Source organism: Colobus angolensis, unplaced genomic scaffold, assembly GCF_000951035.1.
Source record: "Colobus angolensis palliatus isolate OR3802 unplaced genomic scaffold, Cang.pa_1.0 Scaffold417, whole genome shotgun sequence".
Taxonomy (NCBI): domain Eukaryota; kingdom Metazoa; phylum Chordata; class Mammalia; order Primates; family Cercopithecidae; genus Colobus; species Colobus angolensis.
Genome location: NW_012117566.1, coordinates 361814 through 374486, shown reverse-complemented (window position 1 = coordinate 374486; position 12673 = coordinate 361814). Strand labels below are relative to the sequence as shown.

The window sequence follows — 12673 nt, the reverse complement described above, 5'->3', positions numbered from 1 at the left end:
GTGCAGCGGCGTGATCACTGCAACCTCCGCCTTCTGGGTTCAAGCAATTCTCCTGCCTCAGCCTCCCCAGTAGCTGGGACTACAGGCGTACGCCATCATACCCAGCTAGTTTTTTGTATTTTTAGTAGAGACGGGGTTTCACCGTGTTAGCCAGAACGCTCTGGATCTCCTGATATCATGATCCACCCGCCTCAGCCTCCCAAAGTGCTGGGATTACAGGCGTGAGCCACCGCGCCCGGCCTAGAGTTGAAGTTTTTTGAACTAATCACTGTTGGTATAGCCTTTTCCCCCTGCTCAATTTTTAAAGGTAGATTTGGCCAGGCATGGTGGCTCATGCATGTAATCCCAGCACTTTGGGAGGCTGAGGCAGGCGGATCACTTTAAGTCAGTTCAAGACCAGCATGGTCAACATGGTGAAACCGCATCTCTACTAAAAATATAAAAATTACCTGGGTGTGGTGGCACATGCTTTTAATCCCAGCTACTTGGGAGGCAAGAGTATCCCTTTTACCCTGGAGGCAGAGGTTACAGTGAGCTGAGGTCATGCCACTGCACTCCAGCTTGGGCGACAGAGCGAGACTACACCTCAAAATAAAAGGTAGTTTGGATCAGTGATTAGTGCTACCCTTCCAGAAATGTGCAGTTTAAAGACAAGCAAATGAATTGGCTAAAAGCACAACTACTAAGTAGTGAGGTCACACCAGGATCACTGCTGATTCCATTTTCTATCTTTGGATATTTTCAAGGCTTCATACTGTGTTTCCATGTAACATTTTTTTTTTTTTTTTTTTTTTAAAACGGAGTCTCGCTCTGTCGCCCAGGCTGGAGTGCAGTGGCCAGATCTCAGCTCACTGCAAGCTCCGCCTCCCGGGTTTACGCCATTCTCCTGCCTCAGCCTCCCGAGTAGCTGAGACTACAGGCGCCCGCCACGTCGCCCAGCTAGTTTTTTTGTATTTTTTAGTAGAGACGGGGTTTCACAGTGTTAGCCAGGATGGTCTCGATCTCCTGACCTTGTGATCCGCCCGTCTCAGCCTCCCAAAGTGCTGGGATTACTGGCTTGAGCCACTGCGCCCGGCCTCCATGTAACATTAAGAGCATATAACCTGAAGAACAACTCACTTTTCAGCTGTTTCTAGAAGTTATACTTCATTATTGGAGCAGGGGAAAGCAATTTGAAGAGCATTATTAATTAGCCAATTTAATCTAAATTTTGCCAGAAACACTTTAAATTCTAAATATAGGGTCCACTTGCTATGCAAATTTAGATTGTTGTTCTTACTATAGCTTAGGCAAAGATGTTCAAAAAAAAGGAGAGAGCAGCTATTTAGATGAAATAAAAATAAAAGATGATTTGGGGAGCAGGGTCAAGAGGGCCAAATAAAAACAGTTAACAGCAACACCCATGCAGAAGACACAGGTGATTTCTGCATTTCCAACTGAGGTACCCAGTTCATCTAATTGGGACTGGGTAGGCAGTGGGTACAACCCATGGAGGGTGAGCAAAAGCAGGGTGGGGCATCGCTTCACCCACAAAATGCAAGGAGCTGGGGGACCTCCCTCTCCCAGCCAAGGGAAGCCATGAGGAACTGTGCTATCTGGCCGGGTTACTATGCTTTTCCCACGATTTTTGCAATCTGCAGATCAGGGGATTCCCTCGTGTGCCTACAACAGCACAGCCCTGGGTTTCAAGCACAAAATGGGATGGTTGTTTGGGCAGACACCGAGCTAACCACCGAGGAGGTTTTTTTTGGTTTTTGTTTGTTTTTTGTTTTGGACTGCAGTGGCATCTGGAACCCCAGCAAGACAGAACCCCTCACTCCCCTAGAAAGGGGCTGAAGCGAGGGAGCCATGTGCTCTCGCTCAGAAGGTCCCAATCCCACGGAGCTCAGCAAGCTAAGAACTACTGGCTTGAAATTCTCGCTGCCAGCACAGCAGTCTCAAGTTGACCTGGGATGATCGAGCTTGGTGGGGGAAAGGGGCATCCCCCAATATTGAGGCTTTAGTAGTCAGTTTTCTAGTGCTAAGGAGGCTGGGAGGTCTGGGCTGGGCACAATTCAAGACAGCCCAGGAAAACTGTTGTGACCAGACTGCTTTTCTAGATTCCTCCTCACTGGGCAGGACATCTCTAAAGGAAAGGAAACAGCCTCAGTCAGGGGCTTACAGACAAAATCCCCATCTCCCTGGGACAGAGCACCTGGGGGAAGGGGTGGCTATGGGCACAGCTTCTGCGGATTTAATCATTCCTGACTGCTGGCTCTGAAGACAGCAGGTGACCCTGACAAAAGGGATTCTCCCAGCAGAGCACACCAGCTCTGCTAAGGGACAGAATGCCTCCTCAAGTGGGTCCCTGACCCCTGTGCCTCCTGACTGGGAGAGACCTCCCAACAGGGGTCGACAGAAACCTCATACAGGAGAGCTCTAGCTGGCATCAGGTTGGTGCCCCTCTATGATGAAGCTTCCAGAGGAAGGAGCAGGCAGCAATTTTTGCCATTCTACAGCCTCTATTTGTGATACCCAGGTGAACAAGGTGTGGAGTGGACCTCCAGCAAGCTGCAGCAGACCTGTGGAAGAGGGGCCTGTTAGAAGAAAAACTAACAAACAGCAACAACATTAACATCCCCACATAAAGGACCACCACACAAACACCCCATATAATGTCATCAGCCTCAAAGATCAAAGGTAGATAAGTCCATGAAGATGAGGAAAAACCAGTGCAAAAACACTGAAAATTCCAAAAACAAGAATGCCTCCTCTCCTCCAAATGATCACAACCCCTCTCCAGCAAGGGCACAAAACTGGATGGAGAAGTCTGGGTGCAGTGGCTTAAGCCTATAATCCCAGCACTTTGGGAGGCCAAGGGTGAGGCAGTGGATCACTTGAGGTCAGGAGTTCAAGACCAGCCTGGCCAAGATGGTAAAACCCTGTCTCTACTAAAATATAAAAATTAGCTGGATGTGGTGTCAGGTGCCTGTAATCCCAGTTCATCAGGAGGCTGAGGGAGGAGAATTGCTTGAACCTGGGCAGCAGAGGATGCAGTGAGGTGAGATTGCGCCACTGCAATCCAGCCGCGGTGACAGAGAGCGACTCCGTCTCAACAAAAACAAATAAACAAAAATGGATGGAGAATGAGATTGATGAATTAACAGAAGTAGGCTTCAGAAGGTGGGTAATAATAAACTCCTCTGAGCTAAAGGAGCATGCTCTAACCCAATGCAAGGAAGCTAAGAACCTTGACAGAAGGTTAGAGGAATTGCTAACTAGAATTATCAGTTTAGAGAGGAACATAAATGACCTGATGGAGCTGAAAAACACAGCACAAGAACTTTGTGAAGCATACACAAGTATCAATAGCCGAATCGATCAAGCAGAAGAAAGGATATCAGAGATTGGAGATCAACACAATAGAATAAGTCGTGAAGACAATATTAGAGGAAAAACAAAAAGGAATGAACAAGCAACTCTCCTGCCTCACCTTTCTGAGTAGCTGAAATTACAGGCACTTGCCACCATGCCCAGTTTTTGGGCTCATGCCTGTAATCCCAACATTTTGGGAGGCCAAGGCAGGTGGATCACCTGAGGTGGGGAGTTTGAGACCAGCCTGGCCAACATGGTGAAATCCCATCTCTACTAAATACAAAAATCACTGGGCATGGTGGTGGGCACCTGTAATCCCAGCTATTCTGGAGGCTGAGGCAGGAGAATTGCTTGAGCCTGAGAGGCAGAGGTTGCAGTGAGCCGAGATCACACTACTGCACTCTAGCCTGGGCAACAGAGTGAGACTCCATCTCAGGAAAAAAAAAAAAAGGAAGAAAGAAAAGAATTTTCAACCCAGAATTTCATATCCAGTCAAACTAAGCTTCATAAGCGAAGGAGAAATAAAATCCTTTACAGACAAGCAAATGCTGAGGGGTTTTGTCACCACCAGGCCTCCCTTAGAAAAGCTCCTGAAGGAAGCAATAAATATGGAAAGGAAAAACCAGTACCAGCCACTGCAAAAACACATCAAAACATAAAGTCCAATGACACTATGAAGAAACTGCATCAAGTATTGTGCAATAAAACCAGCTAGCATCATGATGACACGATCAAATTCACACATAACAATATTAATTTTATATGTAAATGGACTAAGTGTTCCAATTAAAAGACACAAACTGGCAAATTGGATAAAGGGTCAAGACCCATCAGTGTGCTGTATTCAGGAGACCCATCTCACATACAGAGACATACACAGGCTCAAAATAAAGGGATGGAGGAATATTTACTTACCAAGAAAATGGAAAGAAAAAAAAAGCAAAGATTGCAATCCTAGTCTCTGATAAAACAAACTTTAACCCAAAAAAGATCAAAAAAGACAAGGTCATTACATAATGGTAAAGGGATCAATGAAACAAGAAGAGCTAACTATCCTAAATATATATGCACCCAATACAGGAGCACCCAGATTGATAAAACAAGTTCTTAGTGACCTACAAAGAAACTTAGATGCACACACAATAGTGGGAGACTTTAACACCCCACCGTCAATATTAGACAGATCAACAAGATGGAAAATTAACAAGGATATTCAGGACTTGAACTCAGCTCCGGACCAAACGAAACTAATAGACATCTACAGAACTCTCCACCCCAAATCAACAGAATATACATTCTTCTCAGTGCCACATATTTGGAAATCGACCACATATTCTAAAATTGACCACATAATTGGAAGTAAAACACTCCTCAGCAAATGCAAAATAACTGAAATCATAACAAACAGTCTATCAGACAACAGTGCAATCAAATTAGAACTCAGGATTAAGAAACTTACTCAAAACTGCACAATTACATGGAAATTGAACAACCTGCTGCTGAATGACTACTGGGTAAATAACAAAATAAAGGCAGAAATAAAGAAGTTCCTCGAAACCAATGAGAACAAGAGACAAAGTACCAGAATCTCTGGAACACAGCTAAAGCAGTGTTAAGAGGGAAATTATTGCACCAAATGCCCACATCAGAAAGCTGAAAGGATTTTGATTTTAATCAACACCCTATCGTCACAATTAAAAGAACTAGAGAAGCAAGAACCAATTCAAAAGCTAGCAGAAGACAAGAAATAACTATGATCAGAGTAGAACTGAAGGAGATAGAGACATAAAAAAATCAACGAATCCAGGAGCTATTTTTTGAAAAAACTGACAAAATACATAGACTGCCAGCTAGACTAATAAAGAAAAGAGAGAAGAATCAAATAGACACAATAAAAATGATAAAGGGGATATCACCACTGATCCCACAGAAATACAAACTACCATCAGAGAATACTATTAACAGCTCTATGTAAATAAACTAGAAAATTTAGAAAAAAATTGATAAATTCCTGGACACATATGCACACTCTCCCAAGACTAATCCAGGAAGAAGTCAAATCCCTGAATGGACCAGTAACAAGTTCTGAAATTGAGGCAGTAATTAATAGCTTACCAAGCAAAAAAAGCCCAGGACCAGACAGATTCACAGCCAAATTCTACCAGAGGTACAAAGAGCAGCTGGTATCACTCCTTCTGAAACGATTCCAAACAGGAGAAGAAGAGGGACTCCTTCCTAACTCATTTAATGAGGCCAGCGTCATCCTGATTCCAAAACCTGGCAGAGACACAACATAAAAAGAAAATTTCACGCCAATGTTCCTGAAGAACATTGACGTGAAAATCCTCAATAAAATATTGGCAAACCAATTCCAGCAGTGCATCAGAAAGCTTATCCACCACGACCAAGTCGGCTTCATCCTTGGGACGCAAGGTTGGTTCAACATACGCAAATCAATAAACATAATCCATCACATAAACAGAACCAATGACAAAAAAACACATGATTATCTCAATAGAGGCAGAAAAGACCATTGATAAAATTCAACACCCCTTCATGCTAAAAACTCTCAATAAACTAGGTATTGAACCATATCTCAAAATAATAAGAGCTATTTATGACAAACCTATAGCCAATATCATGCTGAATGGACAAAAGGTGGAAACATTCACTTTGAAAACTGGCACAAGACAAGGATGCCCTCTCTCACCACTCTTGTTTTTTGAAACGGAGTTTCACTCTTGTTTCCCAGGCTGGAGTGCAATGGCGTGATCTCAGCTCACCATAACCTCGGCCTCCTGGGTTCAAGTGATTCTCCTGCCTCAGCCTCCCAAGTAGCTGGGATTACAGGCATGTGACACCACGCCTGGCTAACTTTGGATTTTTAGTAGAGAGAGGGTTTCTCCATGTTGGTCACGCTGGTCTCGAACTCCTGACCTCAGGTGATCCACCTGCCTCAGCCTCCCAAAACGCTGGGATTACAGGTGTGAGCCACTGCATCTGGTTCCTCCACTCTTATTCAACATAGTATTGGAAGTTTTGACCAAGGCAATCAGACAAGAGAAGTAAATAAAGGTATTCAAATAGGAAGAGAGGAAGTAAAATAGTCTGTTTGCAGGTGACATGATTGTATATTTAGAATACCCCATCATCTCTGCCCAAAAATTCCTTGAGCTGACAAGTAACTTCAGCAAAATCTCAGGATACAATATCAATGTGTAAAAATCACAAGCATTTGGCTGGTCGTGGTGGCTCATGCCTGTAATCCCAGCACTTTGGGAGGCTGAGGCAGGTGGATCATCTGAGGTCAGGAGTTCAAGACCAGCCTGGCTAACATGGCGAAACCCCATCTCTACTAAGAATACAAAAATTAGCTGGGCGTGGTGGTATGCACCTTTAGTCCCAGCTACTCGGGAGGCTGAGGCAGGAGAATCGCTTTAACCCAGGATGAGGCAGAGGTTGCAGTGAGCCAAGATCATGCCACTTTACTACAGCCTGGGTAACAGAGTGAGACTCTGTCTCAAAACAAAACACAACAACAACAACAACAACAACAACACAAGCATTTCTATACACCAACAATAGACAAGCAGAGGGCCAAATCATGAGTGAACTCCTATTCACAACTGCTACAAAGAGAATAAAATACCTAGGAATACAACTTACAAGGGATGTGAAAGACCTCTTCAAGAAGAACTACAAACCACTGCCCAAGGAAATAAGAGAGGACACAAACAAATGGGAAAAAATTCCATGCTCATGGATAGGAAGAACCAATATCATGAAAATGGCCATACTGCCCGAAGTAATTTATGATTCAATGCTATTCCTATAAAGCTATCTTTGATTTTCTTCACAGAATTAGAAAAAAACTACTTTAAATTTCATATGGAACCAAAAAAGAATCCCTAATAGCCGGGACAATTTTATGTGAAAAGAACAAACCTGGAGTCATCACATTACCTGACTTCAAACTATACTACAAGGCTACAGTAACCAAAAGAGCATGGTACTGGTACCAAAACAGATATATAGACCAATGGAACAGAACAGAGATCTCAGAAATAACACCACATATCTACAACCATCTTATCTTCCACAAACTTGACAAAAACAAGCAACGGGGAAAGGATTCCCTTTTTAATAAATGGTGCTGGGAAAACTGCCTAGCCATATGCAGAAAACAAACTGCACCCCTTCCTTATACCTTATACAAAAATATACTCAAGAAAAATTAGACTTAAATGTAAAATCCGAAACCACAAAAACACTAGACGAAAACCTATGTAATACCATTCAGGACGTAGGCATAGGCAAAGACTTCATTACTAAAACACAAAAGCAATTGCAACAAATGCCAACTTGACAAATGGGATCTAATCAAACTAAAGAGCTTCTGCACAGCAAAAGAAACTATCATCAGAGTGAACAGGCAACCTACAGAATGGGAGAAAAATTTTGCAAGATACTCATCTGACAAAGGTCTAATATCCAGAATATATAAGAAACTTGAAAAAATTTACAAGAAAAAAACAACCCCATCAAAAAGTGGGCAAAGGCTATAAACAGACAATTCTCAAAAGACATTTATGTGACAACAGACATATGAAAAAAAGCTCATCATCACTGGTCGTTAGAGAAATGCAAATCAAAACCACAATGAGATACCATCTCACACACCAGTTAGAATCGCAATTATTAACAAGTCATGAAACAACAGATGCTTGTGAGGCTGTGGAGAAATAGGAATGCTTTTACACTGTTGGTAGGAGTGTAAATTAGTTCAACCATTGTGGAAGACAATGTGACAATCCTCAAGAATCTAGAACCAGAAATACCATTTGACCAAGCAATCCCATTACTGGGTATGTACCCTAAGGATTATAAATCATTACACTATAAACACACATGCACACATATGTTTATTGCAGAATTATTTACAATAGCAAAGACTTGGAACCAACCCAAATGCCCATCAATGATAGACTGGATAAGAAAATGTGGCACATGTATACCACGGAATACTATTCAGCCATAAAAAAGAATGAGTTCATATCCTTTGCAGGGACATGGATGAAACTGGAAACCATAATTCTCAGCAAACTGACACAGGAACAGAAAATCAAACACTGCATTTTCTCATTCCTAAGTGGGAATTCAACAATGAGAACACATGGACACAGGAAGGGGAACATCACACACTGGGGCCTGTGAGGGTGTGGGGGGCAATGGGAGGGAGAGCATTAGGACAAATATCTAATTTAGGTGGGGCTTAAAACCTAGATGACATGTTGATAGGAGCAGCAAACCACCATGGTACATGTATACCTATGTAACAGATCTGCACATTTTGCACATGTATCACAGAAATTAAACAAAAATTTTAAATTTAAATTTAAAAACATAAAAAATAAAACCATCAAAAAATATATATATATCTACACCACGATTTGAACCCTGTTGAAGACCAGACAATTTTACACAAAAGCATCCTAATGAACATTGTTTTTATGATATAAAAACTGTGCATACATTGAGGACATTTTGCACAAACAAAAATCCTTACAAAACTCTGTTAATTCCAATATTACAGTTTGAAATTAGCCTGCACTGACAATAACTTAAAATAAGCAAACAAAATTTCCAAACTTAGTAATCAAATATACAAGTAATTTTTAAAAACTGAAGCGAAGATAATTGTTATAAAGACAGTACCATATATCCTACATAATAGAGTATTTCTATTTGTAGATTTTTTTTTTTTTTTTGAGACAGAGTCTCACTCTGTCTCCCAGGCTGCACTGTAGTGGCGCTATCTTGGCTCACTGCAACCTCCACCTCCCAGGGTTAAGAGATTCTCCTGTCTCAGCCTCCCAAGTAGCTGGGACTACAGGTGCATGCCACCATGCCTGGCTAAGTTTTCTATTTTTAGTAGAGACGGGGTTTCACTATGTTGGCCAGGCTGGTCTCAAACTCTTGACCTCAGGTGATCCACCCACCTCGGTCCCCCTAAGTGTTAAGATAACAGATGTGAGCCACCACCCCTGGCCTGTATATTTCTTTAATTTGAAAACTGTCAAAGATGTCTACACTCAAAGAAAAAAACCAGAATACTCTTCTACCCAAGGCTTCTTTGAAGAGCTCAACAACAGGATGTGTGTTGCTTTCCATTTATATAGCACAGATGGAAGCAAAACAAAAAAAGGCAAAAAGTAGAATATTCAGAAGAATATTGAGATGTTAAAATGAATTAGAAAATTTTTCAGAAATAATTTGGGTTTTTGCCTGAGGTCACAACTTACCTGATTAATAATTTCTACATGTCTGTGTGTGTATGTGTATGACTGAGTTATTTTACCCTTAGTACCCTTTTAAATTGCATTCAGGAAAATAAAAAAATTTAGGCTTGGAGGCCAGGTGTGGTGGCTCACGCCTGTAATCCCAGCACTTTGGGAGGTGGAGGTGAGCAGATCACTTGAGGTCAGGAGTTCGAAACTAGCCTGGCAAACATGGTGAAACCCTGCTTGTACTAAAAACACAAAAAATAGCCAGGCATGGTGGCTTGCACCTGTAGTCCCAGCTACTCTGGAGGCTGAGGCAGAATTGCTTGAACCCGGGAGGCAGAGGTTGTAGTGAGCTGGGATTGTGCCACTGCACTCTAGCCTGGACAACAGAGTGAGACTCTGTCTCAAAAAAAAAAAAAGCTTGGAGGCTTTAATTCAGCTTAACAAATATTTCCAGAACCTGCATAATGTGCCTAGTATTACAGGAATGTATTTTTATTAGAATCTACTATAATTTCTTTTTTTTTTTTTTTTGAGAGGGAGTCTCGCTCTGTTGCCCAGGCTGGAGTGGAGTGCAGTGGCCGGATCTCAGCTCACTGCAAGCTCCGCCTCCCGGGTTCATGCCATTCTCCTGCCTCAGCCTCTCGAGTAGCTGGGACTACAGGCGCCCGCCACCTCGCCCGACTAGTTTTTTTGTATTTTTTTAGTAGAGATGGGGTTTCACTGTGTTAGCCAGGATGGTCTCGATCTCCTGACCTTGTGATCCACCCGTCTCGGCCTCCCAAAGTGCTGGGATTACATGCTTGAGCCACCGCGCCCAGCCTTCTACTATAATTTCTAAATAGATTCTTTAGAGATTAGATTTTAAGAAATATTTAATACTCTAGGTAGATACCTAAAATACTGTAAAACTCAATATATTCATTGTCTTCCAGTATGTTCATAGCATTTATAAGATGTCCAGAATAATATTTGTAGAAAATACGTCTAAGTGTATTTAAAAATGTATGTAGAAAATTATGGTATTATGCTAAGCAGGTATATTCAGGATAAATGCATTAGAAAATTCTTGCTGGGCAGTGGCTCATGCTTGTAATCCCAGCACGTTGGAAGGCCAAGGTGGGCGGATCACTTGAGGTCAAGAGTTTGAGACTAGTCTGGCCAAAATGGTGAAACTCAATCTCTAATAAATATACACAAATTAGCAGAGTGTGGTAGCGCATGCCTGTAATCCCAGCTACTCAGGAGGCTGAGGTAGGAGAATCACTTGAACCCAGGAGATGAAGGTTGCAGTGAGCCAAGGTTGCAACACTGCACTCCAGTCTGGCTGACAGTTTCAAAAAAAAAAAAAAGAGACTATGAATTCGTTTTAAACTATATGGTGAAATCGACTCCTAATTTTTATTTTTATTTATTTATTTTTTTTGAGACGGAGTTTCGCTCTTGTTGCCCAGGCTGGAGTGCAATGGCATGATCTCCGCTCACCACAACCTCTGCCTCCCGGGTTCAAGCAATTCTCCTGCCTCAGCCTCCCGAGTGACTGGGAATACAGGCATGCGCCACCACGCCCAGCTAATTTTTGTATTTTTAGTAAAGATGATGTTTCTTCATGTTGGTCAGACTGCTCAGTCTGATCCTCAGGTGATCCTCCCACCTCAGCCTCCCAAAGTGCTGGGATTATAGGCATGAGGCATTGTGCCCGGCCTAATTTTTGCTTTTTAGATACATAAACTAGATGATACATAAACTATTTTAAATTTGTTCCCCTCTTTATTAGTCCTTTCAGTTTGTTATGCCTGGTACTAGAACATCCAGTTTCACAGCATCTGCTACTTTGGGGCCTCTCAATTTGCTCATTCATTCATTCATTTTGAGAAATTTTGCTCTTGTCGCCCAGGTTTGAATGCAAGGGTGTGATCTTGGCTCACTGCAACCTCCTCCTCTCAGGTTCAAGCGATTCACCTTACTCAGCCTCCCGAGTAGCTGGGATTACAGGCATGCACCACTATGCCCAGCTAATTTTTGTATTTTCAGTAGAGATGGGGTTTCACCATGTTGACCAGGCTGGTCTTGAACTCCTGACTTCAGGCGATCCACTTGCCTCAGCCTCCCAAAGTGCTGGGATTACAGGCCTGAGCCACCGCGCCTGGCCGCATTTTATACAGCCTAGTTCTTCTCCCCCTCTTAGTTTTTAATTCATTCTTTCTCTATTTGAATCTAAATCATATAAGCTCTACAAATTACTTTTCAATACTGACATACACTTGAGAACCACTTTTCTGTCAACTTCCCTTCCCCACCACTCTAGTAATTTGGAATACTAATAGTGTAATTTTTACCTAGAACTGTAGTCAGTAAACGCTGCAAAGTGGTTATTGTTCACTACAGATCCAAGCAGCATAAATTGATTTTATCAACTAGTAAATACAAATTTCTTTAATGATTATTGCAATCTATATTAGTTTAATTTTATGTCTAATGCTAAGTTTGCTGAAATACCTCCTCTTAACTTACACTTGCCCTAACATAGTTTTTCATTTGTTTATAAAACTTTAAATTATCTCCGGGTTACATTTTTTTCCCCTGCAGATGTCGCTCCTGCTGATCACCTTTCTCCTCCTCTCATTTGCTGTCTCTCTGGACAATGTGAAGTTTGACCTGAGCTCCCTTCCTCACACCCTGTATGCATGTTCTGTCTCTGGGTCTCCAGCTGTTGTGTTCTGCTCTTGTTTTGCTTGCTGACTCCACAGAAAGTTTGCATCCTGGTATCCACAAAGAGTGCACGTTAGGTTAGGAGCTTGAGACCAGCCTGACCAACATGGTGAAACCCCGTCTCTACAAAAAATACAAAAATTAGCTGGGTGTGGTGGTGAGCGCCTGTAATCCCAGCTACTCGGGAGGCTGTGAGGCAGGAGAATTGTTGAACTGGGGAGGTGAAGAATGCAGTGAGCCGAGATCACATCACTGAACTCCAGCCTGGGCAACAGAGCAAGACTCTGTCTCAAAAAAAAAAAAAAAAAAAAATCTAATTTAAA

General features: G+C 42.2%; 1 long non-coding RNA gene across 1 annotated transcript in view; it reads right to left on the bottom strand.

Annotated features, from left to right (window-relative positions):
* Nucleotides 1-1182: 1182 nt before the first annotated feature.
* LOC105522048 overlaps nucleotides 1183-12673 on the bottom strand; it is a 13194-nt gene continuing 1703 nt past the window's right edge. The window contains exon 2 of the long non-coding RNA XR_001003377.1: nucleotides 1183-2561. This is a non-coding gene — a long non-coding RNA (uncharacterized LOC105522048). The remainder of the gene's footprint in view (nucleotides 2562-12673) is intronic.